Source organism: Nelumbo lutea, chromosome 2 (genome assembly GCF_056320005.1).
Source record: "Nelumbo lutea isolate HS-2025 chromosome 2, American lotus-T2T, whole genome shotgun sequence".
Taxonomy (NCBI): domain Eukaryota; kingdom Viridiplantae; phylum Streptophyta; class Magnoliopsida; order Proteales; family Nelumbonaceae; genus Nelumbo; species Nelumbo lutea.
In genome coordinates, this window is record NC_142685.1 from 85,655,692 (window position 1) to 85,683,012 (window position 27,321).

Here is a 27,321-nt window from a genome sequence, read left to right on the forward strand (position 1 = left end):
TTTCATATCCGATATGCATGCGGTGGCGGTTATTGACGTGGCGTCTCTTTTGAATTAATGACTTGTTTTGGTTCCGCAAGGTCTTTAACCAAATTGCCTCAATTACTTTTTTGCTAAGCATCATATCGGGTATTGTACAAGCGTCCCTTCGTCTTCTCCAGCGCTGTTTGGTGTTCTGTGCGCATGAAGGGAGGGTGATCACTATAAAATCAGGGGAAGGGAACCGATTCGGTTTTACTCTCACATTTTATTAGTGTCTCCCTAAGGTTCCAATGGAGAGAAATGCTTACCGTCGTCCTTATTGATTTCGGCCATGATTACCCCAATAGTTATACTGCTTGGGTAGAGTTTATCTTCGAAAACCCTATGTACTACCGGAGTAGGATTCCGATCTACTGAGGCTCGTAGACTATTACATGGGTTGGCAGGGAGGGTGTGAAGTATGTTGGGAGTTTGCTGGAGCACTCCCAACATTTGTCGGGGCCTTTGGGGAGTTCACTCCTACAATCGAAGATGTAGCTGCTCTATTGGCCATACCGGTTGGTGGTGCCGCAGTTGCCCAACATCTGCAGCATATCGAGTCTATTCCCACGGTTATAGGGGGTTATGTGACAAGCTTCTCCATAAGATCGTGGCGCTCAAAGCGTAAGAGGATTGGACAACCTCTAAGGGGAAGATGTCCTTGGACCACTGGTTAAAGTTCTGGTTCGAGTCTCATGGTGCCCAAGAAGTGATGGCGAGAGGTGCAGATGGTCAATGCCATCTTGCAGTCTCCATTCCGTACGTTGCCTCACGTTTCCTCTTCCCTGGTCTTCCCGATTATGGTCTGCGCACCTCTCTGGTGCCATTGGTTGTTCTTGCCACATTTGGCCATCAGCTTCCTTTGGCCTCGATGTTCTTACGATATCTCTATAAACAACTAGATGACACTATTCAGCAGCTAGTGGAGCCAAGCCATAAAAGGCATGTCAGTTATGTTTGTGTGTCATTTCTCTGGATGTTTTTGTGTGAGCGGTTCAATCTCGACATCACTCCACGCCGTCTTGCGCGTATCCAGGTCCTCATTGCTACTCTACGGGGGGAGGAGGTGGAGGAGAAGGTCTTTGATGTTTGCAAAGGAAAATCTTGGTTGCAGGCTGCTCATTATAAAAGTTTCAAGATGGCTGAAATCAGGGTGAAGTTGGCTTCACTGGACGGATTTGAATGGAAGACTTATGCTCGCCCTGTCCGCAATGCGATTCCTTTTTGCGTCAGCATATCTGTTCCCAGTGACGATGATCAGCAGTGCACGATGGATATCGATAATCCTACTGCGGGTGTAGTGCGACTGGTCACGTGGCCCGGGGTGGTGGATTATCTTGATCGCACGAGCGAGGCGCAGCTGGATGCTTACCGCCCAGACCGGGTAATGTGCCAATTTGGGTATGACGACCTAGGCGGCCAGTTTCTACAGTCCGCGGGAGAAGACGTCTTCTGGGTACGGCGTCAAGGTCGTATTTTTCTGGGGTGTCTACGTCTTCCAGTTGTAGGGCTGACATGGGTGCTGGGTTGTAAGGCCGTGCAGTTTTCCTATCTTTGCTCACTATTCATGGGTTTCCAGGAGATGGTCAGGAGGACCCCCGAACTTCATCATTCTTTGGCTCCTCTAGAGGGTCAGGCCGCAAACTGTGGTTGGTTCCATCCTCCACGATGTTGCAACCATCAAAGGGGGTGGGAGCTAAGCGCCATAAGAGGCCCCCAGTTTTGGAGGAGGGTGAAAGCAATCACCCCCCTGTTGCGAAAAAGGCAAGGTCGGCAAGGGTTGCGTGCTCCTTCTTGCCTTCGATTACAGCGGCACCGGTGGATGCGTCTGCGACTCCATCACATGCGCGGGGGACCGAAGATGTTGTTGTTTGTGGTTCTACAACGTCCCCCTCTATGGAGAAGACTGCGCCCGGTGAACTTGCCGATTGTGCTACCCTCTCCCAATTGTGCCATCATTCGGTTCTCAAGTGGGCGGATGAAGAGGAGGGTTCCCCCTTGATCCAAGCAGGGTCTTGGAGAAGATGATTCGGTATGTGACTCTTTCTATTTCTCTATTTTTTTTTTTTTCTAGAGTGTGTTATTGCGATGAAACTGCGCTAATGGTGTTGGTTTTGCGTCTTTGCAGTCTGTAGAGAATGATGGCGCTCAGCCAGACACGAGGGCGCTAATTGTAGTTTATTCTTCGTTATCCATTTAATGTTTGGCATGTAGCCATACCCATTATGACTGACTATTTGTGCTTAACTGTATCGCAGGCGCCTTTCGCTAAGTATCCTCTCGGGGTGCCATACACGCCCTTCTTTAGGCATCTAGCTGAGGAGGTGAGGGCAATGCAGCCTCCCAGTCCTGGTCCCAAGGTTGTTGTGGCCGTTGTAGGTGACGACAGTCCTCTTGTGGGTCAGACGATTCAATCGGCTGCGAACACAGAGACGGAGCCCCTCATGCAGAGTCACCTGCTATTGTTGCGGACAAAACTGATGCCCCCGTAGGCACGGAGGGTGGGGATGCTGTGGAGCCTGAGCCCTCCATCGTAGCGACTGGCGCTCTTCGGGATGCGGTTGCACGCCCTGAGGTCAACGACTCTGTGGAGCCTGAGGTCCTGGCTGGAGCACCATTCAGGGGATGGGGACACGGAGCCCGACGTTGTCTTTCTTTTGAAAGTGCTGACCTACGAGGAGGAGTTTCTCCAGATACGGCGGGAGCTCTTGGAGTACTGCGATAATCACGACGTCCCGTCGTTGCACTTCCCAGTTGTAGATCCAATTTTGGTTCAGGGTAAAGCCATGCAGTACAGTGTCTCCAGTGAGGACGCTCAATTCGCTTCCACGGTCATTCGTGTTGAGTGGTTGCGAGAAGGGAAGCTGCATCACGAGGTCGTGGGTCCTGCACTTAACACCATCGCCATGCTGATGAGTCATGTGATGACACGCCCAATGGAGGAATTATCGTGATCTGAGTTTGCTCACTGGTTAGAAGCTTCATGGCATTTTTCATCGATGGGCTTCTTCATGACACAACTGTAATGGGCCATTCCGTGGTCTCCTATAAATTCGAAAAAAAAGTTTGAAAACTTGTCATTATTCCTTCTGCCATTACTCGCAATTTAATATTATCGTGAGTGGAGTGGTGAATAAAGAGGTCATGCGTATCCCATAATTTGGGCTTATATGCAAGTGCGTTAGATGCCACTAGGAGAGATAGTGGCAAAATTTGCCAAAGTTGTGTGCTGATTCACGAACTGCGAGTATTGGCACGGGCGTAGTAGGCTTTGTCGCAGTGCGTTGCGGTAGTTGAGTGGTGGTACTATACCGCGCTGAGATATCGTTAGATGAGGGTAAACTCAGGTTGTGTGTGTACATGAGTGGGTGACTAGAATGCTCATAGTAGGGACGGTACAGTTAAGTTTCGATCGTAGTATGAATCCTTGGCAGAAGCTAAAACTTACTCACAGCCATGTTGCTTTTGTGATTCTGATCATCGCATCAGAGGGTTGTACCCGCCAGTGTTGGTCAATGAGTGCTCGTTGGGCTCCATTGTGACCAAGTACGGGCATATTGTACCTTATCGTGGATCATTAAAAAAATGGACAGTGTTATTGTGAATGTGGGGACTGGTGAAGTTTGCTTTCCCGTAGTCCATCATAGTTAGACAGAGCATCTCCATTTATAAATTGGATAAGATTCGTACCTGTTGCCGACGAATCCCCCAATGGTTGCATTGAGGTGTGTGGGTTTCTAGGGCATTGTTTGTGCCTAGGGTTGCTAGGGCTTTTTCTGTGCCTGGGTCGCCAGGGCTTTCTCTGTGCCTAGGGTTCTCAAGGCTTTCTCTTGCCTGGGATTGCCAAGGCTTTGAAGGTGCTTGGGGCTACCGAGGCTTAGAGAGTGCCTGGGACTACTAGGGCTTATTAGAGTGCGCGGGACTACCGAGGCTTAGAGAGTGCCTAGGACCCCCAGGGCTTATTAGAGTGCCCGGGTTGCTGGGGCTTATAGAGTGCTTGGGACTGTCAAGGCTTATTAGAGTGCCCGAAACTGATGGGGCTTAAAGGGTGCCTGGGACTTCTAGGACTTATTAGAGTGCCTGGGGCTGTCGGGGCTTAAAGAATGCCTAAGACTGCCAAGGCTTATTAGACTGCCCGAGGCTGTCAGGGCTTAGAGAGTGTTGAACAAGTTATAGAATTTGATCAAAACATGTTTAAGCAAGCATAGAGAAATTGTTTGAACAAATCATAGTATTTCATTCAATTGACTACGGTCATAGTGTGTAGATACATGTAAACTTCATCTTGATCAAAAGGGGCGACAGGGAGGAGACTTTATCGCAATCAGAATCCTATGAAAGTAAATAACTTTATCACAGAATATGCGAGTGATTAATATATGTATGAATAATGAAGCTCAATAAAGAATCAAGTATAGAGAATCATTGCACATTTATTTACAGAATATGTACATGTATTGATGGAATTACAAAAATATAGAGTTACTCAAAGTAGGGTTTCAACCAGTAGCTATTGATGGTTTCATCATCTTCTTCTGTATCTATAGTTTTTAATACATAGTAGCCTAAAGTATAGGCTTCTTTTATTAGGTACGACCCTTCCCATGTTGGGGCAAATTTTCTCGCAGACTTGCCTTGCCTAACATTGAGAGTTGTCTTTAGTACTTTATCTCCCTCTTTGAATTTTTTGGGTCTCAGATGTCTATTGAAATTTGCAGCTAGGGCTTGTTTGTACTTGCTTTGTTTTTGTGAGGCTATGTCCCTAACCTTGTTGATTACCTTGAGCTTGTCTATAAGTAATTGGTACATGTCCTCTGGCCTGATTTTCTTGCCCATCGCAAAAGCTATCCTAGCGGATACAACTCTTGTCTCTATTGGGAGAATTGCTTCTTGACCATACACCAAGAAGTAGGGCGTCACCTGTGTACTCTTTTTGATAAAGGTACAATAAGCCCAAAGAGTTTCTGACAACTTGTTTGCCCAATCCTTTTGATTGCCAGCCACTATTTTGCTCAACATCCCGAGTAGAGTTTTATTTGTGGCCTCTGCCTACCCGTTTCCCTATGGGTAGTATGTTGTGGGCGTTCCTAGTCTTGCACCATATTTCCCTAGGAGGTCACGGACTTCTTATTTTTTATGGATAGGCTGCTATCTGTCAGTAGTCGCATTGGGACTCCAAATCTATGAATTATGTTTTGTCTTAGGAAATTTCATATGTTCTCTGCTCAAATTCATCGCAAGGGTATGGCTTTTGCCTATTTAGTGAAATAATCCATAACTACTATGATGAAGCAATACCCTCTGGAAGGTGGGTGTATTTTGCCTATTAGGTCTACCCCCCAAGTATGGAATGGCCAGGGTGTGATGACTAGGTGGAGGTTGTTGGCAAGTTTATGGATCATTTCTTCCTAGATTTGCCACTTGTGACATCTACGTACGTATCGCTGGGTATCCTCCATCATGGTTGACCAGTAAAAGCCTAAGTGTAGGATGCGGTTGCTTAGTGCAGGCTGACCTTGATGGGTCGTAGGTTCAGAACTATGGGTTGCCTCTCGTACTTCGTCAATCTCGTCACCAACCAGCCATCTTGGAGGTAGAATCGCTTAACTTTAGATAGTATCTTCCTCCTCAATGTAGTGTCAATGGGCAGCGTGTGCTCCTTCAGGTATTCTATACACCCTTCTCCAATCCTCTTTACAGACCACGAGACATTCCTTGCCATCCGCCTATGGGATGCACTTATCACATATGGGGAAGTCGATACTTGATGGGAAAGCGGCCAATAGGTCCACCGCTGCCTGGCACTTGATCGCCCTTGGTTGGGTGTACTCTACCATGTATTTGTTGAGCTACATCATCCACTTGGTGAGTCTACCAGAGAAGGGAGGTCTGTCCATGAAGAACTTGATTGGGTTCTTTCGTGCAATAAGCCTCACCTTTTGCCCTAGGATGTAGTGTCTAAATTTTTATGTTGCAAAGACCAACGCTAGACATTGTTGCTCCATGTGGGAATAGTTCTTCATTGCTGGTTTGAGAGTTCTTCTAGCAAAATATATTGGGAGTTCCATTCTGTTATCATCCTCCTGCGCCAATAGGCATCCTATAGCTTCTGACCCTATTGCGGTGTATATTCTGAATTCTCATCCTTCTTTGGGTGGTGACATCATTGGGGCCCTAGCGAGTGTAGCTTTTAGTTGTTCAAATGTCTGCTAGTGCTCTTGGATCCATCTAAACTAAATAGACTTCTTGATTAGCTTCATCAGTGGCAGCGCTGCGTGTGCAAGATTGGGGATGAACCTCCTTAGGTATGAATTTTTTCCTAGGAAGGTTTTTAACTGAGATTCATTGACTTGAGGCGGGAGGTCTAGAATGGCTTTGACTTTGCTCTCATCTGGGTGTATCCCTTTCTGGTCTACTCGGTAGCCTAAAAACTTCCCTGATTGTACCCTGAATGCACATTTTAGTGGGTTTAACTTCAACTTGAATTCCCTGCATCAGGTGAAGACCTTCCTTAAAACCTCAGAGTGCTCCTCTTTCTTCCTTGCTGTGACAACTATGTCATCCACATAACATTTGATTTCTTTATGTATCATATCATGGGAAGTGCTAGTCATCGCTCTCTAGTATGTTGTCCTCGCATTCTTTAGTCCGAAGGGCATCATCTTGTAGTAAATTTTCCTATCGGTGTCTTGAAGGCTATGTGGGGTGCGTCTACAGTATCCATGAAGATTTGATTATATCCGCTATAGGCATCTAGTAAGGAGAAAAGTTCATGTCCCACGGTGGAGTTTATCAGTACCTCCATGTTGGGTAAAGGGAATTCATCCTTTGGGCAGGCCTTGTTTAGGTCCCTAAAGTCAACGCAACATCTATGATAAGGTAAAGTTAGTTTTTGGGTGATGTGCTATCACTAAAGGACTAAGCGGGAGGGTACTAACCTTAACTATTCATTCTTCTTCTTTACTGGGACTACGTTGGCTAGCCATTGAGGGTGTGCTGTAGGAGTGCGATGAATGTTTCTCTATCTTCGCCTACCAGTTTGGCAGATATGTATAAAGGTCTTTTGTCTGTTCCATCAACCGTTAGGTTGATCTCTTCTAGTGGTTCTTCTACTGTGTCGACAAAATCTGTCATGCACCTAGGAGGGCTCTGACTTTGGTGTGGCTCATTGTGACACTAGCAATTGCACTAGCCGTTTAAGTAGTAAAGTAGTGAATAGAGTATCGTTCCCATGAGGATTTAGGAAACAACTACCAATACTAAATTGGTCGATTCTTGTGTGATTAACAACACAGTATAACTTTATTCAAATACTAAAATCCTAACATAAAATCTACCTAAAACATTGGCTCAAATGCCTTCAATTCAAGATAGAAGAATAAGCAATAAAACCCAATTTCAAGATTCAGCAATCAATCAACTTGAGTCATTCGAATGGGCCATGATTAAGCCTTGGTTTGGTATAGCCCCAAGGTCATGAACAGCCTCTCTCAAGCGCATGTTCATCCTATGCATGAGTGACGGTTCTTCTATCTCTAGCAATAATCTAATCATTCATGCATGCATTTCTTCAAGCACATCTAAGGCATCAATTCAAATCTGAATTGATCAACAACTGAATTATGCAAGTTATCTCTAACCTTGCATGCAATTCAGTTCTTCAATAGTAGATCTGAATTCCTAGAGTCTTTCTCAAGCTCTCTAAGAATTCCAAGCATTAGATCAAATTGGCCAACCTGAAAATTGAAGATCTCAATTCTCTTTCAAGCAATTCAGATCTTACAAATCTCATATCTGAGTTTTGACAAATAAATTGGGTAATCTGATCTAGAATCACCCTCTATTCAAGAAACATCAAGAACAAATCAGATCCATTCGAATGAGAAAGAAATTAATTAGTTAATCTGAAATTTTATAGCCTTAAATTCAACAAGAAAGAATGGAAGAGGGAGAGAGAAAAATTTACATCAAAAGAAGCTGAATTCGAACCAAAGAAAGACGAAACTAAAAAGAATTATTACATAAGATCTCTGAATCAAAATTCCCCAAATTCAAGCTCACCTTCTTCTCTTCTTGCTAGCTTGAACTCCTTCAGCCCTTCTCCTTCTCCTTCTTGCGCCTAGCTCTTCTTCTCTCTTCTTTTCTTCAAGGTGTTCGAACCCCAAGGGATGGGAGAGCCTTGAACTCAAGCGAATGAACACCTCTCCCCCCTCTAGAGGCGTCCTTATATAGATTTTCAAGGGGCTCTTGCCCCTTCTTGAATCCTCTAGAATTTTCAGAGTGCTCTCTCAAGAACCTTCTAAGGGTTGCTGCCCCTAGCTCCTTTGGGCTACAATTAAGCTCCTTCTTAGCACATGTTAGCTATACTCTAGGCTGTTCTTTGGGATGAGAATGGGCCTCCTCTTTCTGGGCCGAAATTTTCTCCTTGCTATGCTTCTTTCCTTAGGTTTTTCCAAGGAATTAACTTGCACTACTTGGGCCGAATTATGCTCTCTTGCTTCCATGGCTGAGTTGGGCTGAATTTGGTAATTTTTTACCTTCTTTTTCTTGAATTGATTACTCCTGAAATTTTTCTTGGCATTAAGCTAAATTAGGGCAAAATTGAATAAAACCAGCATAAGAATTCATGTAAAGACCTCATAAACTATAGACAATTTGTATGTTCATCAAAGTATTCTAGAACGTCTTCTCTTAACTCCTGGTGTTGTCCACATTACTGTTTGTTTTGAATTTTGGGAATTTCGTGTCTAAATAGGTTTGTGGTTAAATGTTGTACCTTTGTGTCTAGTTAAATGACTAGACCATTGTTTGATGGTGTGACCATAGCGACATCATTTTGCGATACAGTGAAATGGTACCGGTTGAAACATTACTTAGAGTTATTTGTTAGAGAATTATAGTGACTTGATAAATAGGTCATTGATATGGAAAATATTGATGATGGATCGTACATTAAGAATGCACCCCCCCTTTTTGAAATAGAAGAAAGATCTTTACTATCGGCACATGCTACGATAAAGCTATGCTAGATAAGATAAATTATAATGAAATCATACCTTAGGGATGGCTTTCTTGGTTCAGGTAGTTCACCATCCTCGTAGTCCTCGACGATAGTGTAGTAGTCCTGCCCATTGTTCCCCATTACTCGGACACATCTGCTCCTCTTTTTGCATTCAGTGGTCACCGCAGGCTTGTTGTCTGGCGGATGAGGCAGCTTTGTTCCATCGACCTTGGCCATCCGCGTCTCACCGTCGTCTGCCAATTCCGTGAAGTAGATGGCGTCCTGTAAGTGTGTCTCAAACTTGTCGAAGGGGTCCCTAGTGGTCGGAATCCTTATCAATCACCCTTGGTATCTAGCTTTGATGCATTGATGGTATGTCGAGGGGATGAAGGCCAAGTTGTGTATTAATGGGTGCCCCAAGAGGGCATAAAAAGAAGTCCTTCCCGAGATCTGGAACTCTTGCATGATGCTGAATGGGCTGATTGCTACTTGAAGCTCGATGGATCCTTCAATGGTGGATGGGTTCCTGTTGAAGTCTGTTACTTCCAGTGGCATCCCCTTGATATCTTCCTTCCGAACGTTCATCAGCTCTAGCGTATGGATGGAAATGAGGTTGGCAGAGCTTCCCAAGTCAACCATCGATCTTCTCAAATCGAAACCCCCTATTTTTACCATGATGTATAGGAGTCTATTATGCTGGGGGTCAATGGCTAACATGTCCTCTGTTGTGAACTCCATGCTGCTACGATCATGATTGTAAGGCTGTAACAGGTACCGAAAGATTTTTGCCAACGCTCTGATGGCCAGCTTCTACGTTGTCATGTAGGCCCCTTTCTTGGTGATGTACTGTTGCAGTTCTTCACTTTGTTATAATTCTTGTATCAAAGCATCGGACTATTACTGACTGATTGCTCTAACCACGTTAATGCTTCCTCCCAAGGTATGGGCTGGGAGGGGGTCAGTTTCCACGCATGCTAGATCCTTTTTAACGAACTAGTCCAGATTTACCTTTTGTACGAACAACCTTCGTAGAGTGAAACAGTCCATTAGATCATGAAGTGGTGTCTGATGGAAGTTGCACCACCTTCCGTCGCGCTTGTCTTTTTCTAGGTCTACTCTAGGTGGTGCTGGCGGCAGGCTTATGACTCTGTCCTCAACTAGCTTATTCATTATCATGATTACCTCCTCCCTTGTGCAGAGAAGAGGGGAGGTATGCTTCTTTTTGCTTGGGGATTATCACGTTGGTATGGCCCTTGTCTAATTCCTCCGCTATGTCAGGGCTTTCTGTTAATTGCATATGCGTCGTTTCTGTTGTATAGAGAGGTGTACTTGATGGTTCATGTTGCCTTCTCCACGTACTCCCAAAGTTGGGTAAAGGTTTCAACTTCAATGTTCTCAATGCCGATTCTGAAGGTAGGGCCCATGCCCTATACGCACTACTCGATGAAGCTCTTTTCGGTGGCGTGCTCGTAAAAGACATAGTGTGTAAGCTTTTGAAACCTCATAACATAGGCCAGAAGATCTTCCCCTGGACCCTGCTCCGTGTTCCGTAGGTTATCCATTGTTAACTTCCTCTCTAGGGTGAACCACTTTAATAGGAACCTCTTGGCTAGTTCACCCCATGAGTCAATGCTCCCGAGGGTGAGGCTCATGAACCATGTATGCCAGGCCAGTTAATGACATTGAGAATTCCTATACCTTAAGATCCCCATCAAGGGCAAATGCACTGAGGATGTCCTCGAACTTGCGGATGTTCTTCTACGGGATGCCTCTCTAACCATCATATTGTGGCCACTATTGGGGAGGGGTGTACCCGGCGGGGTAAGGCTTGTATAGGATGTAGTAGGAGTAGGGTTTTTGCAGGACAGTTGAGTCCTCGACATATTCTCTCAATTCATCTTGGTTGCGAAGGACCTCTACCGTTGGGTCAACATAGGAAAAGGCATGGGATTGATGGACGTGTTGATGGCCCATCTGGGTTGGGGTCGAGTTGGCCCTGCTGGCCCGTCTAGGTTGGAGTCGGGTTGGAGGCATGACGGTTGGGATTGGGATTAGGATTAGGAACACCGGTAAGAGTGGCGACGGGTGTCTATTCAGCTTGGGCCAAACAGTTGAGTAAGATTTGGAGGGCGCTCCGTGTTTCCTCCTGACTTTGCTCAAGTTTCTTGAATCTGCTTTCGAAGAGTGCCTCGAACCATAGACTTTGTTTAAGAGTATCTCAACGTCAACCTAGATAGGCATCTCTATTTTAGGCTGGTTTTCTACCCCCGAGGTTGGTGTTTTCTGGGGCATTGTTCTGCTCTTTAGGGATTGTGGTGAGGTTGATTCTCTTAAGACCATTCTCTATGATCAAAGACAGAACCAAAGATTCTACTATAGGTGGGGTAAGGCTTGGTTAGGGAGTGGTTTCTTTGAAAGACAAAGAGAGGCCTATGAGTAGGGAAATGAGTTTTTTGGGATTAAGGGTGTGAAGATGGGGAATTGGAGAGAGAGGGAGCACTCGGGAGTGCTAGGTGCCAAAAATGTTAAGGATTGAATCCCTTTCAATACGAAGAGGACCTCTATTTATAGGGGGAGATCCCGAGATCCTGAAAGGTAGGCGATAAGGGTATTTGCACCGTATTGGGAAAGGGAATATTGGATCAATGTCAATTATTAGGTGTGCTACTGGGGTATCACCATGTGTCTCATGAGTATCTTCTCGAGGATTGGCTTTCCTTCTCCTCAAGATTGCTCATTACTCATGTGTGCTACTTCCTTTTACGCGGTTTAACTTAATTGATGTGGCAATAACGACATCACCGCTAGGCGAGCGCCACATTGCTGACTCCACATGGCACTTCGTCACATATTTTGCCATCATAGGTTCCACATTCCTTCAGGTGCACATGGGCCTCACCATGGGCTCGGCTTGGATTTCTCTTGATCTGGGTTACGTGTGGGTTTGTGAGCCGTTGGTTTACCGCACACTCTAGTGGGCATGGGTTTATCGCACGCTCGAGTAGGCTTGAGGCCATTGGATGGGTTCGATTATGGTTTCCCTTGGTTTGGGAATCGAGTAGGCCCGGTGGATTGCGAGTTTATCGCAGTTTTACGATACGCTTTGTGAGTTCATCACAGGGTTGACGGTGTATTGCAGATTCATCGTAGCATGGGGATTGACTGTGGGTTGTTTGCACGCATCTTTACAGTGTTAATCTTGATGTTGGATGTTCTCTAATGGTTTGAAAAAATGCTACATACCTACACAAGGAGATATGGTCTAGACCGGTTCCACCTAAAATTATTATTTTCTACTGGGAGGTGCTTTATAGAAGATTAATACCTTGGACTACTTGTAGAAGAAAAGGCCTTCCTTGTGTTTGTCCCTTAACTGGTGTGTACTTTGCAGGGCTAGTGGTGAGGATTGCTCTCACTTGTATCTTGTTCCTTTTCTAGTGCTATTTGGAGTTGGATTTTTCTTTGTTTGGGTGCAAGTGGAATCTGTCCACAAACTTAAGTTAGTTGTTCGATCCTTCCTTTTTTGTGTAGCCTATGAAAAAGGAAAAATGATGTGGAGATGTATTAGAGCAGCCGCCTTGTGGACAATCTGGGAAGAAAGGAATGCAAGGGTATTAACGGAGAAGGAAAGAAGCATTTAGGCTGTTGAGGACCATATCTTGACTAGGGCCATTCATTAGTTAAGAACTATGGACTTATTTCATACATTCTCCTTTGATGATATTTGGAGAAGCTGGATAGCGATGGCTAACAGCCATACAAGGAAGGACAAGGAATCTGCAGTGTGGATGCCTCCGCCTGAAGGATAGGCAAAACTGAACTTTGATGGAAGCAGCCAAGGAAACCCAAGCCTATCGGGGATAGGAGGGGTGTTGAGAGATAAAGAGAGCAACATCTTACAATTGTTTTTAGGCCCCATGGCAATAGGAGACTCCAATAGAGCTAAGATGTTAGCGGCAGTACAAGATATTCAAATTGCAAAACAATTAGGAGTTCAGCACTTCGTAGTTGAAGGGGACTCTTAGATTGTTGTGGGATGGCTGACAAACCCAGCTTCAGCTATGTGGCGACATAGACACCTGTTAAAGAAAAGTCAACTGGCTCATAAGAAACATGATTGTTACATCTCTTTGGGTGGGAAGATCAGCAAATACCTTAGTGGATGGGTTAGATAAGCAAGGGCCTTCAAGGGAACATTTATTTTCGGCTGCTCTATAATTTTATTTCTGGCTATTTCTGTTTTTTAATTTGATATAATACTTGCTAGAAGAGGTAACAACTCGTGCCTCCTCTTGGGTCTCCTGTATTGCCTCATATTTCTGGTTTAATAAATTATGTTCATTCATTAAAAAAACAATATAACAGAACTCAAGTTAGATTGGATCAGGGATGAAAATTTACGGGAGTGATTTTCAGGGTTGTTCACGAATTGGGCCAAATCGATCAAACTGACCAACCCAACCCAACTTGATCTGAGTTGATCGGTTTTGTAAACTTTCCGGTGAGCCTCGCTTTAAAGACATAAATAAACCAACTGATTGGTTTGGGTCATGGTTTTTGAATTTACAAACCGAGTAAAGTCAACCCAAACGATTGTATACAATGGGATACATAATGTGCTATAGCCGTTTAAAAGAAAAGTCAATTCTTTTTCACATGTGATATGTTTTGTAAAGTACTTTTTCTAAGACATCACAAGACAATGGTATGACCTACCAAGTTTTGTAGGCCTACAATCCTAGCCCTTACCATGAGGCCTATTTTTAGGCAAATGCGTATAACTCCTTTCATTGTTTAATTCTTTATCCCTTTTTCATTAGATTTGTATCTTGATATTTGATTAAAATATTCACATAATTATTTATTATCAAAACAAATGTTAGAAAATCTGTACCAATCATAATGATTTCCCCATTTCTTTTTTATTTTCAATTTTCATGTCATTTCATACAAAACCCCAAGCTACAACCTATAAATAGCAAAAATACAGGAAAAAAGTAGTCTCGGTTCATAAAAAACTTTGTGGCATAGTTGTGTGTGTGTGTGTGTGTGTATGTGTGTGTGTGTGTGTGTGTGTGTGTGACATAGTTGTCAAGGCGACAAGGCGCCCTTTGAGGCTTGCCTCGCCTAATCATCTAACAGTTTTCTACTTCCTACTATAAAAAACTTTTTTATTCATTCTTTTTTGAGATTATAATTATAAAATAGACATTATTAAACTAAAATAATCATTTTGTGTGTTTATATACTAATTCCATTTTATTATTTTCTTATATATTAGGGTTTAATCAACACAAACATTGCTAAATGCTGTATTGAACCCTCAAAGGCTTAAAAAACCTGAACCAATAAGTAAGGAAGAACTAAAAATTTTATCTAATCAGCACATTTTCCTCTTCCACATATTCTTCTTCTTCTTCTTCTTCTTCTTCTTCTTCTTCTTCTTCTTCCACTACTACTACTACTACTACTACTACTACCACTACTACTACCAATACTTTTTATTTTCTTCTTTTCCTATAACAAAAATAAGGGTTCAGCCCCTATATTTTTTGAATTTTATTTTCCTTCTTCCTCTTCTTCTCATGAATATGTTGATTTTCAATACTTTAATATGAAATTTATACTTTTCTTATGAAAATCATGAATAATTGTTAAAGAAATATGGTTATGGTACCTAGGGAACTACCCTAGGATTTATGTTTTTAACATAAAAAATCTATCACCTGGGTGACTAGGCGACTAGGTGCCCCCCAGTCGCCTAGCCTCGCCTTTGAGCCTTGAAAACTATGGTGTGTGAGGTGGGGGAGAAAGAGAGAAGAGGGAGAATCGGGCACCGCTGGCTTGGGTTTGTGATGAGAAGAAGATGAATAGTGCCTAATTTCCAATTAGGGAGAATGAGATAGCTAGCTTATATTTATATGGAGGGAAAATGAATTTTTGTAATTTTGGGGGTTTTGAAGGGCATTTTGGTAATTTTGGAAAACCGATTAGTCTGGATCAGGGATCAAAATTTATGGAAGTGATTTTGATGGCACCGACTCCATCAACTTTCATCCCCAATCTCAAATCCTCGTTGTAAACAAAAATGAATGGTTCAGATTTACCTAAATGATATCTTGATCGATTGTTTGACGTTGCAAATGGGAAATCTAGGTGAGTTTGGTGTGTTCCACTGATATGGATCAAGGACTAAAGTGTGCAAGGGTGAAACAGTCGAGTCTGACTCCTCCTTCCATGCATGAATGGACTAGCAACAACTTCAACAGACACTAAGAAATGGATAGGAGAGGGGAAACGACACTAAAGACGATGAATCTATCGCTAGATCTAGTAAAAAATGAGAGTCCTGCCAATGGCTGGAGATTCACTGGGATAAGGGAGAATGCTACTGCTCTGGTTTTCTCATTCGAAGAGGATGAACAGTAATGAACAGTAAGTTTTTGAAGGATTAACGAAAACTAGGAGAAGAAGAAGGGGGAGAGAGGGGGGAGAAAGAGAGAAGAAGGAGAGTCAGGCACCAATGGTTTGGGTTTGTCATGAGAAGAAGATCAACACTGCCTAATTTCCAATTAGGGCGAAAGAGATAGTTAGGTTATATTTATATGGAGGGATAATGACATTTTCATAATTTTGGGGCATTTGAAGGGCCTTTTGGTAATTTTGGAAAAATGGGGTCAAATTGGGTTCATGGGTTCCTTAATGGATGGTTGGGATTTTTGGGGTCAAAGACCATAGGGTTAAGATGGGTCTGACCACAAAGAGGGATTTTGTGTATATCAGTTAATGAGATTGGCCAAAACGAAATCTTTTTAGATGGGTGGGTAAACAGGGGTATTTTTTGTCAAAATTTGGTAAGAGAGGGTTTTCGGATATTCTGAGTTGTTTGATGGTGTTGGAGAGGGCCAAATTGGCCCTAATCATGCAGATCTGGAAAAGGGTTTGATTTGGTCAATCTGAAGCCTTGAAATAAAATTTGTATGTGATCGAGGGGAAAACAGGGGTATTTTAGGATGAAATTTTACAAGTGGGTATTTAGTGATGTCTGGGATCTGATAGTGATGTTTGATTGGTTCAAGGGGACAAGATCATAGGAACTTGGGTCAATGAGGGGATCTAGAATGGAATCTTAGTTTGATGAAAGGGTAAATGGGGAAACTTGGGGTTAAAACTTTATGGGCGGGTGTTTTGATGTATCTAGAGTTTAATGGTGTGGTTTGATCGGTTTGGATATGTTAAGATCAAGCGAATATAGGTTTCAAGTAGGCTAACAAAAGGCGTTAGAATGGAATCTTCACTTGATGAAGAGGTAAATGAAGGAATTTTGAGCTGAAATTTTATGGGTAGTTGTTTTCAGAGATCTTCAATCTAATGGTGGTATCTAATCTGAGGGTAAAAGTGTAGATAGGGATTTATCAAGGGCTATCAGATTGGTATCAGGCAGGTTTAACGGCAGATTTGAGGGCTTTCGGGGTGAAATTCGGGTTTCTTGGATTTTTAGGTGTTTTAGAAGGATCAGAAGGGTTTTATCGGGAATTTGGGGTGAATTGGGATTCAGGCAATGGACCGAACAAAAATCGGGTGCTGACAACTACCTTTGACAGCTAAGGCATGAAATAAATTGTCACTATCCATGAGTTGACTACCTTTGACAACCGAGTGTTGGCATAACTTGCTAGTTAACTAATATGAGGGGTTGGTCGACTACCATAGAAAATAGATTCCCTCCCCTAAGTGATAGTCAACCAATAAAAGTTATCAATTGATTTCTTGCAATGAAAAATGATCATTTGAAGGCTCAACAACTAGTTTCTTATTTTGGTAAGGCTTCTACTCATTGAGAGGTTGATCTAAAACATTTACATATAAGTATGGTCATTTCCATCATATCTACAATGGTCACTTAGTCTCAACATCTATAAAATGATGTTTGAGAGCTAAGATTGAACAAGAACTTAAAAAGAATTATATCTACTATATTGACAGCATTTTGTGAGCAAGAGTTATCAAGAGAATAAGAGTTCTTTAAGCTTAATTAGTTAAAGTGAGAAAAACTGAGTAGCCCTTGTGGCTTATATATTTCTCATCAAAATTGGAGAATGTCTTATGCCAACTTATTATTGTTTTGCATCCTCTTGTTGTTGATATTATCTTGATTTGTACATGTTTATATCTACCTAGTAAGAGGTTTTTACTTGTATTTGTGCTTTCACTGCTACATCATTTGTAATCTGTAAGTGTTCCAATTGTTAACAGTAGAGTTGATAAGAACCCGAAAGTTCTGTAGGGTTGTAAAGGTTTGACTAGCACTTGGGAAGCTAATTAGGTTAGTTTAGTGGAAATCTCAAGAAGGTCCTAAGTAGAGGACATAGGCTGGAATTGGCCAAACCTTTATAAAAACTATTTATCTATTTAACATTTTCTTCCATCTTTGTTTTCTTGTTTATAATTATTTGTTTTATTGCATTTTATTGCACTACATTCACATAGCACACACAAGCTTCATTTTTATTGTTATTATGTTCATACTCATTAGAAGGCTTTAGGTAATAGAAAGGGGGAAAATGTTTTTAAACAACTAATTCACTTCCCTGTTGGGTTGGCAACAAGTGGTATCAGAATAGCTTCACTAGCTGAATCAACTTGACAACTAATATAAGTGATACTATGGCCTCCCAAGATAATATCTTCCATTCAAAACAATAGTCCATTTCCAAACCTCCATTCTTCAATGGAAAAGATTTTGACTACCAAAAAGCCAGATTGAGAACTTATCTCATATTTGTGGATTATGATCTCTAAAAAGTAATAGACAGACATTGGACTATACAAACCAATCAAAAGGGTAGAAGATGAAATTGTAAAGAAAGAATCCTTAGAACGGACAAAGGAACAAAATGATAAAATATCTTTGAATGCAAGGGTCCTAAACTGTTTATACTGTGCATTAGATAAGGATGAATTTGATAAGATATTTGCCTAAATACACTTTTTGTGAGTCAAGAAAGTGACTTTTCGATGAAGCTATCTTTAGTAACTTCTTCAAAGCATATCAATGAAAGCAAATTAATCAAAACTAAAGTCTTCCCAAATGGGCCCTAAGACTCTTTCTTATGGAAAAGATATTTGTTACTAAAAAGACATGATAATGGAAGAGCTTTAACCAATCAAATTCCCCTCCCATGAATTTGGATAAATAGCATTTGATTGGTAGGGCTAGCAATTTTGATCCACCCATTTGAAAATCACATATACCCACCTTTTTTATTTTCCAACCAATATGGGTCAAGTAACCAATTAGGGTTAGGAGAAAAAAGGGTCAAGTGAACTTAAGTCAAGGATACCCATTGGGTCAATTCCTAGGGTCGAGGGGAAATCACATATACCCACCTATTTTATTCTCCTCCTCCTTCAAGATAGTAGAACACAAACTCTCTCTGGAGTCTATCATGTTTTGCCTCTAAACTCTACACATGTACAAAACAAGGAAGAAGGAAACTCTCTCTCTCTCTCTCTCTCTCTCTCTCTCTCTCTCTCTCTCTCTCTCTAGGGTCCCTTATGCAATCATGCTCCACCTCTCCACTATTAAAGAACAAGGAAGCTTCAACTAAAATCATTAAGTCTCCCTTCTTAACAAAGTTAGGGTTTTAGCTTTCAAGCAAAGATTCATTATGGGAAGTGGAACAATTGAAGGTTTCAAATGGAGTTAGTGAGGGTAGCCACAAAGGTTTGTTTGCAACCACAACCCTTTCACCATTATTGCTCTCAACCAAGGTAGTTGCTCGAAAGTTTCATTCTTTACAACATCTCAATCATAGATTGAAGTTTGTGGTTTTTTTTTCTTAGGCTGAGTTTGAAAGGAGTACAAATTAAATGCAAATATGTAGAGTACAAAACCTTATATTTTATATTATTTTGTATGTATTTACACTGTACATATTTGCATTTGTAATGCTTCCAAACTAAGCCTTATTTCTATAGGGACAAATATGGACAGAAGAGGGAGATTTAGTGAGATGTGATACATCATGAATAAAGAACTAATTTTCAGCATCTAAAAACTTGTAGTTTGACACAATTGTTCAACAAAGAGAGGCATTAATTGGCATTTGAGAATCAGGTAAAAATGGCACCTACATAATTTTTGTTAATGGCATTTAAGAACCAATTAATTGGAATAACTTTTTTGCATTTTTCAATTTTTTGTATTTTTTTGTATAATTATCTTATTTCTACAATTGTTTGCATTCTTTTTTTTTTTTGTAAATTATCTTCATTTTTCTACAAAAGTTTTGTCATTTTCTACAACTATTCTAAAATTCCCTTAATATTTTCTACACTTTTTGAAAAATTTTATCGAATTTTGCAATTTTCCTATATTTTCTACATATTTTGCATTTTTTGAAATTTTTAAAGAACATCTACAATTTTCTACATTTTTTTATTTCTTAGCATTTTTTTGTTTTTCGGAACTTGTTGGATATATGGGTTGACTCGACATATATGTACCACGTGTCAGTCATAAGAAGAACAAAAATGGATAGAAGCTTGATCCCCTATAAACTCTTATACATTCAGTTATACGGGTTTGACCGACCTAGTTACTGAATTTGAATTTTGTATAAAAAAGAATTTGAAATTGAGAAAATGTTGAATAGTGTTTAATTTGAATTAATGGGTCAATATGGATGGGTCAGGGTGGGTTGTGACCTAGTAACATGCATTAAATATGAATGAAAATGGGTTAGTACATCAATATGGGTGGGTTGCTACTCGAACAATAATCAACCCACACCGAACCCAACCTGCCCATTTGCCACCCTTGCTGATTGGTTACCACCTTTATTCTTACTAGGTAGCAATTGTACACATGCTTTGCTTGTGGAAATTTTGGGTGATGAAGATAGTAATAATATATGCCCCAATATTTCTAGAAATTTTATTTTATATTCCTATGATGATGATAGTAATAATATATATATATATATATATATATATATATATATATATATATATATATATATATATATATTTCTTATTTAATTATAACATTATGGTTTAACCCATTTGACCTAGATGGTTGAATTGCTTAGGGTCATTTTGGGAGAAGTACAAATACATACAAAATAATACAAAATACAAGGTTTTGCACTCTACATATTTGTATTTGTACTTCTTCCAAACTAAGCCTTAAGTACCACCTGAATAGAAGAACAATTTTGTCTTTTGGGTCTATTTTTAAAATAACATGGGTTTTAAATTATTAAAAGTATTGACAATTGATCTAATTAATAGAATTTATTAATGAGTTAATAATAGTTTAGGTATATATATATTTAATTTTTTCTATAATTTTTTTTATAGTTCCATGAGTATAAAACTAACTCTTATTTATTGTAGTTATTTTTGTTTAATATGAAAAATATGAAACTTTAGAGATGTATTCAATTTTTTTTTGCAAGATTTATGCATCCTTTTTGTTTTTTTATCTTTTTTTTAACTTTTAGTATTAATTATGGCATTAATGATTTACACATTCAGCCTAGACGCCGAATTGTTGGCCTATCATCGAAAAAGAAAATAGTTTCATTTTTGGTCAGTTTTAATTTTTTTTATTTCTTTTCTATCATCAATAAAGACTATTCTTGTTTAGAACACTTATTTATGTTTAATATGATTAATATAAAATATTAGAGCTACACATAATTTCTTATTTAAAGTTTTTATTTTTTGTATTAATTTATTTCTATTTTAAAATTTTTATTATTTAATTGTGATGTCATGTATTGACCCATTTGACCTAAATGGTTGACTTGCTTACTTGCCACTTGGATTCTTGTTTGGGTCGATTTTAAAAAAGACATGAGTCCTATATTGTTAAAAATATTGGATACAGATATAGTTAGTAGAATTTAATGGAAGATAATGATAGTTAACACCTTAAACATAATGAGAGGGAATTAAATCCTAAAAAATTAAAGAATTAAATGAGGTAAAAAATAGTGGTTCAAATTATATTATCATCCCTATCAATTAAAGAGAGACTAAATTAAAAAACATGGGTATTTTATTTAAAAAGTTTCACACCCTCATTCTCTCTCTCTCTCATATATATATATATATAGATAGATGCAGAAAAAGAGAGAGAGAGAGAGAGAGAGAGAGAGAGAGAGAGAGAGATTAGTAAGCGCGCATGTGCTTTGTACTTGGCATTTTTTTATGATGATAATGGTAAATAATATGTTCCCAACACTTAATACAATTTTTTTATATTTATATATCTACAAAAACTATTTTTATTTGTTACACTTACTTTTGTTTAATATGATGAAACCCAAATGTTTTCTACAATTTTTTGTAATTTTTATACTTTTGTGTATTTTCACTTCTTTTATTATTATTTAATAATGACATCAAGGGTTGACATAATTGACCCAAAATGTTGAATTTTTTACTTGCCTTCAAAGAGGAAAACAACTCCATTTTTGGGTTGGTTTTAAATTTGTATTTTGTTCTTTGTCACACTTACATTTCTTTAACAGGATAATTAATATATGATTCACTGAAAGAACTAGAGCTAATACCCTAATTATAAGACTTAATGAGAGGAATTCAAATGAGGAGAAATGTAGTAGTTCATATTACATTATTCCTCAACAATTAGATAGTGGCCCAATTCAAAAATAGGATTGATTGAATGAATGTTAATGTGATTAATACTTTAAGTGTAAGATTTAATGAAAGGGATTTGTATGAAGAGAAAAGTGGCCTAGAATATGTGTTAGAGTTAGTCTTAATTGACCCTTCATCCTTGAAATACCCTTGACCTATGGAGGTGAAGAAAATAAAATAAAAGTTTTCTATGAAAATATCTTCAACCTTTGCACAAATTGTGGGTGGAGGGGTCATAAGGCTTTTGAATGGCCAAAACTCCCAAAATCCAAACACAATGATGGTTAGATTACTGTTAGTAGGCAAAGGAACCAAAAGCCCATGAGAGGGCATGATATGGAAAAAAAAAAAAACATTTGGTTTTTACAGGTTATGAACACAATAGAGATAAAGGATGGGCCAACAAACAATACAAGTGGAATGTTGCAAAAGGTCAAAGGTTCGACTGTGCAAGATGTTAGACAGTTGTATGCCCTTATCTCCAATCAGTTTGATGTACTTATGACATTTATTGTAAATGAATGAAGTGCATATTTGATTCATGTTCTTGTGGTGTGTTTCTGTGTAATACTCTTAAACTAGACACTTAATGAGACTCATGTTAGTTTAGAATGTTCACAGCTGTTGGATAAGTCTGGGGAGATTTATCCTGGTAAGGCTGACACTGGTGTGCTGCCAAGTGTTGGATAAGTCAGTTTTCACATCTTGTTCGATTTAGGGTTCAATATTGATCATTGAAAATGCAGATTTTCTAAAACAGGGAATGTGATTCCTAGATGAGGGGAGAAGAAATTTTTGAAATTTTGCCCAACCTACCTGTAGGGTTCGGCCATCCATATGATGGATCTCTAATCCTTTCAGTGGTATCAGAGCCATGGTTCAAGTCTTGAACCGAATTAAAGCATATATGAACCTGTGCAAATGGGCAAAAGGTGTTCTACCCGATTTGCGCAGATTAGGGTTTTTTTCTAGAATAGATAGAGGGCGAATGGTCTAAAATTAAATTTTATTTAGAATTGTTCTTTATAATTTTCTTGATTTATGGGTTGTTCGTACAACTGGAGATCGAGATCTTGATTGGCGTAGAAAACTGTGATTTTGCAGTTTCTATTTATTTTGGTCTATAAAATAATTTTTTTTTATTTTTTAGACTGAATGTATAGGATTCGGTCTGATGTAATATTAATTGAAATTTTAGGGTTTCTATTTTTATTATTTTTGAATCAAAGATGGCGGCGCAGGAAGGAGATTTCGTAGATGGGGATATCCCAATCTGCGATTTGTAGTTTACGAAACTGCATTCTGTGATCTAACCTCTGTTTTGCAGGATGTGATGTGCGAACAGCCCTCTTTGGCCGATTCTTGCTTTTCTTTGATCAGTATTTAATTTCATATCATTTTTTTGGATTAAATCTTTAATTAAAGATCAAACCCTAGACCCATTCGAACCAGATTGGTCCAAACTGGTCGGACCGAATATAGGGTTCGATAGAGGCTGATTGTCAGCCCTATTTTCCCACTGATGGGCCTAAGGATTGATAATTAATTAAGAGTTTAATTCGGCCCAACCTATAAGGCCCAGTTTTAATTTGTTAAAACTGCTAAAAGCCCACTTTTGCAAGAAAGCTATATGGGTCGAACTGCTTAACCCTAATTTGGCCCATATACCAAGATAATGTTAATTGTTAATGTTATGGATTAAAATGGGCTGTAATTATGGGCTTTACAGATATTTAAGGGGTTGGATCAATTTATCCCTGCATGTGATGTATGGATGTGTGATGTGAAACGTCCATGGGCCATAAGTACTTGTCCCATGCTAATACGATAGTGGCTCTTGCGCACACCATGGTTGAATGCACATCATTGACATGGTGTCCCTAAAGATCATTGGATGATCTCCCTCAGTGGTGGGCCCAACACCTCCTGAAGAGGATATGTGCAGAACCCTAGCCGATTAGGGCCCACCGAAATCTGGCTTTATGGAAGTCAGTGGAAGCCACTTTGGTTTGACCTAAATTAAACTATGGTGTAATTCTTGTTCCCTCCAGTAATATGAGTGCATGTGATAGGGAGATTCATATGATGAACTCTCTAAAGGCCTTCTATCATTAGCATGAAGATGGGTCTTTCAGTAATGTGGAAACGCACCAGAAAATGGGCTATCCATTTGCTGTTGGATTTGTCTGAGTGTTTCATAAGATGATAGGGGCATCATAGACCGATGTGGAAGGGGCTTCACCAGAAAATGGGAACTCTCTCATTGTACCTTGGCGTTCACGAATATGATGGGTGAGCACTCACTGGAGAGAAAGGTTTAACAAAAAATGGCTATGAACCATGTCTGATAGAGGCCAAAGGGAAAGCCCACATGATGAGTGGATATGATCCTTCACAGAAAGGTGGTGGGGTTTTACAGCTGAAACAGTTGGCTCCATGCCCTATGTGGTTTCCCACATTTCTAGACACAAGTCATTATTTCCGTTACTGAGATAAGAGGGAAATCTCAAAGATGAACAAATGGGAATGGAACATAGATTAAAAGTCATATCTATGTAATGAACATGAATCAAATTAGGTTGTGGACTGATGTTTGCTCTTTTATCAGAAAATGGCAAACGGACAATTTGCAAAACTTCTTGACGACAACAAGCTTAAGGGCCCAAACTATGCCGACTGGTACCGTAACCTTATGCTAGTCTTAACCTTTGAGAAGTTGGATGAGGTGGCCAAAAATCCTGCCCCGAATTGTCCGGGAGATAGGGCTTCTGAGGCCTAGAGAAGAGAATACCAAGAATGGGAGGAGAAAAACTCCCTTGCCCACTACTATATTATTGCCTCGTTGGATAATCCAATACAGAGGTAGTTCAATCAGATCGAACAAGCCAATGACATATTAGACAGTCTCAAGACAATGTATGAAGAGCAGAACCGTTCTACTCAACAGAAGGTCTTGAAGTAGTTCATGACCGCGCAGATGTCCAAGGGCCAACAAGTTCACAACCATTGTCTTCGGATGATGGGTTATATTAACGAACTGGAGGCTCTTGGATCCGGGCTAGATCTGGTTACCCAGATAGATGTTATTCTCAACTCTTTGCCTCTATCCTTCAATCCATTCATCATGAATTACAACATGAACAAGCTAAATGTCAGCTTGCAGGAACTCAGCAATATGTTGCAGAGGCCCAAAGAATTGATTAAGAAGGATGAGCCCATTGCCATGCTTGTTGAAATAGGCAATTCGGGCAAGAAGAGGAGGGCAAAGAGATAGCCACAGAAGAGGCCACCAAACCCAAGAAGTAGAGGAAAGATAAAGCATCAGATGCCTGTCACTATTGCAAGCAGACCGGCCACTGGAAGAGGAATTGTCCTCAATACCTGGAATCCAAGAAAGGTAATTTCGAATCTTGTGTCATAGAAACAAATTTGTTGGTTGCTTCTGCGTCCTAGTATATTGACTCTGGTGTTTCATCTCACGTGTGTAACTCACTGTAGGGGTTCAACGTAAGCAGAAGGCTGAGGGAAGGAGAAGTAACGCTTTACTTGGGGACTTCTCCAAGTGTTGTAGCTACGGCCATTGGAATCATAGAGTTAATTTTTAGAGAATGAACTATTGTGCTCAAAGGTTGTCCTTTTGTACAAAACTTAAGAAGAAATTTGATTTTTGTCTCAAAACTGTGTGCGGATGGTTATTCTGTCTTCTTTAGTAATACGATTACTATTAAAAGAAACAATAGATTCATCGCATATGGGGAACTGGAGAATGGTCTCTATGTTCTACATCCCTCTCTATAAACTAATATAGCCGAAATTACATCAGCTAATATCCCCAAAAAATGATCCATGATACAATTAATCCCACATGCCTGTGGCATTACCGACTTGGCCATATCGGTGTTAACCGAATCATAAGGCTAGTAAAGGATGGTCCTTTGGATTTTCTAACAGTACAAGATATTTCCACTTGTGAGCCTTGCCTTTAGGGTAAGATGACAAAACGGTCATTCAACGGTAAACCTGAAAGATGTACAGACACGCTTGACCTTATACATAGTAATGTATGTGGTCCCTGAGTGTTAGGACTCGTAACCAGCACGTGTACTTTATTGCATTTATCGATGACTATTCTCAGTATGGTTACATGTACCTAATGAAACATAAGTCCGAATCCTTTGAAAAGTTCAAAGAGTTCAAACAAGAGGTCGAGAAATAGGTAGGGAGAGAAATTAACACCCTTCGATCAGATCGAGGAGGCGAATATCTCTCTAACGAATTCAGGGACTACTTGAATGTCAATGGGATAGTATCACAGTTGGCTCCTCCTGCTACACCACAGCTTAACGGTGTTTTAGAGAGGAGGAATAAGACTTTATTGGATATGGTCTGGTCACTTATCGTACACTCAGAGTTACCCACATTCTTTTGGGGTTACGCATTAGAGACTACAACATACGTGCTGAATCAGGTTCCAACCAAATCGGTTCTGAATACTCCATACGAACTTTGGACTAGAAAGAAACCAAGTGTCAAACACTTGAAGGTTTGGGGTTGTCCTACGCACGTTAAAAGAATGAGTGCGGACAAGTTGGAATCCAAGACCAGTCGTTGCCTATTCATAGGCTACCCAAAAATCTTTGTGGGTTACCTATTCTATGACCCAAGAGAGCAGAAGGTGTTCTACAGCTGAAATGCACAGTTCTTGGAGAATGATTATATCCTGGACTCACACCGTCAAGAAATATTTCTTGATGAGGAGAGCTTAGGGTCAGTGGAAGGTATCCCACAGGTTCCAGGTATTGATCAACCTAGAAGATCTACCCGAGTGTCCAGGCCACCACTCCGTTTTGGCTATGACCAGGATATTTACCTAGTGGAAGCCTTGACTAGTGAGGAGAATCCCGTGTCTTATGCGGAAGCTATGTTGGACATAGATTCCCTGAAGTGGGTAGATGCCATGAGAGCTGAAATGGACTCAATGGAGACCAATGGAGTCTGGACTCTAGTAGATCCACCCCCAAGGTAAAAGCAATTGGTTACAAATGAATCTATAAGAGAAAGAAGGGCTCTGATGGTAAGGTTGAGACCTACAAAGCTCGTCTTGTGGCAAAAGGGTATACTCAAAAAGAGGGCATCGATTATGAAGAAACCTTTTCGCCTGTGGCCATGCTTAAATCCATTCGGATTCTGCTAGTTGTAGCAGCATACCATGACTACAAGATTTGGCAAATGGATGTCAAAACTGTATTCCTGAATTAAGATCTTATTGAAGATATCTACATGCCGCAACCGCAAAGTTTCATAGCTGTGGGTCAGGAACACATGGTATGTAAGTTAAATAGATCCATATATGGACTTAAGCAAGTTTCTAGGAGTCGGAACATTTTTTACTCTATCGTCAAAAGGTTTGACTTTGAGCAAAACCCGAATGAGTCCTGGGTTAATGGGAAGTCTAGTGGGGATAAGGTTATGTTTCTGGTTCTGTATGTAGACGACATTCTACTCATTGGGAATGACGTAAGAATGTTGACTACGGTGAAAGTGTGGCTTTCACAGCAATTCTCCATGAAAGATCTTGGAGAAGCCTCCTATATACTGGGTCTTCGACTCTATAGAGATAAATCGAA

The 27,321-nt window shown here is 40.2% G+C and overlaps 1 long non-coding RNA gene across 1 annotated transcript; it reads left to right on the plus strand.

Annotated features, from left to right (window-relative positions):
- The first annotated feature begins 1,598 nt into the window (after positions 1–1,598).
- Positions 1,599–3,104, plus strand: LOC148871696 (uncharacterized). The gene is made up of 3 exons (XR_016106563.1): positions 1,599–2,053; positions 2,150–2,194; positions 2,280–3,104. It is a non-coding gene; the product is annotated as an uncharacterized LOC148871696 (long non-coding RNA).
- The last annotated feature ends 24,217 nt before the right edge of the window (positions 3,105–27,321 follow it).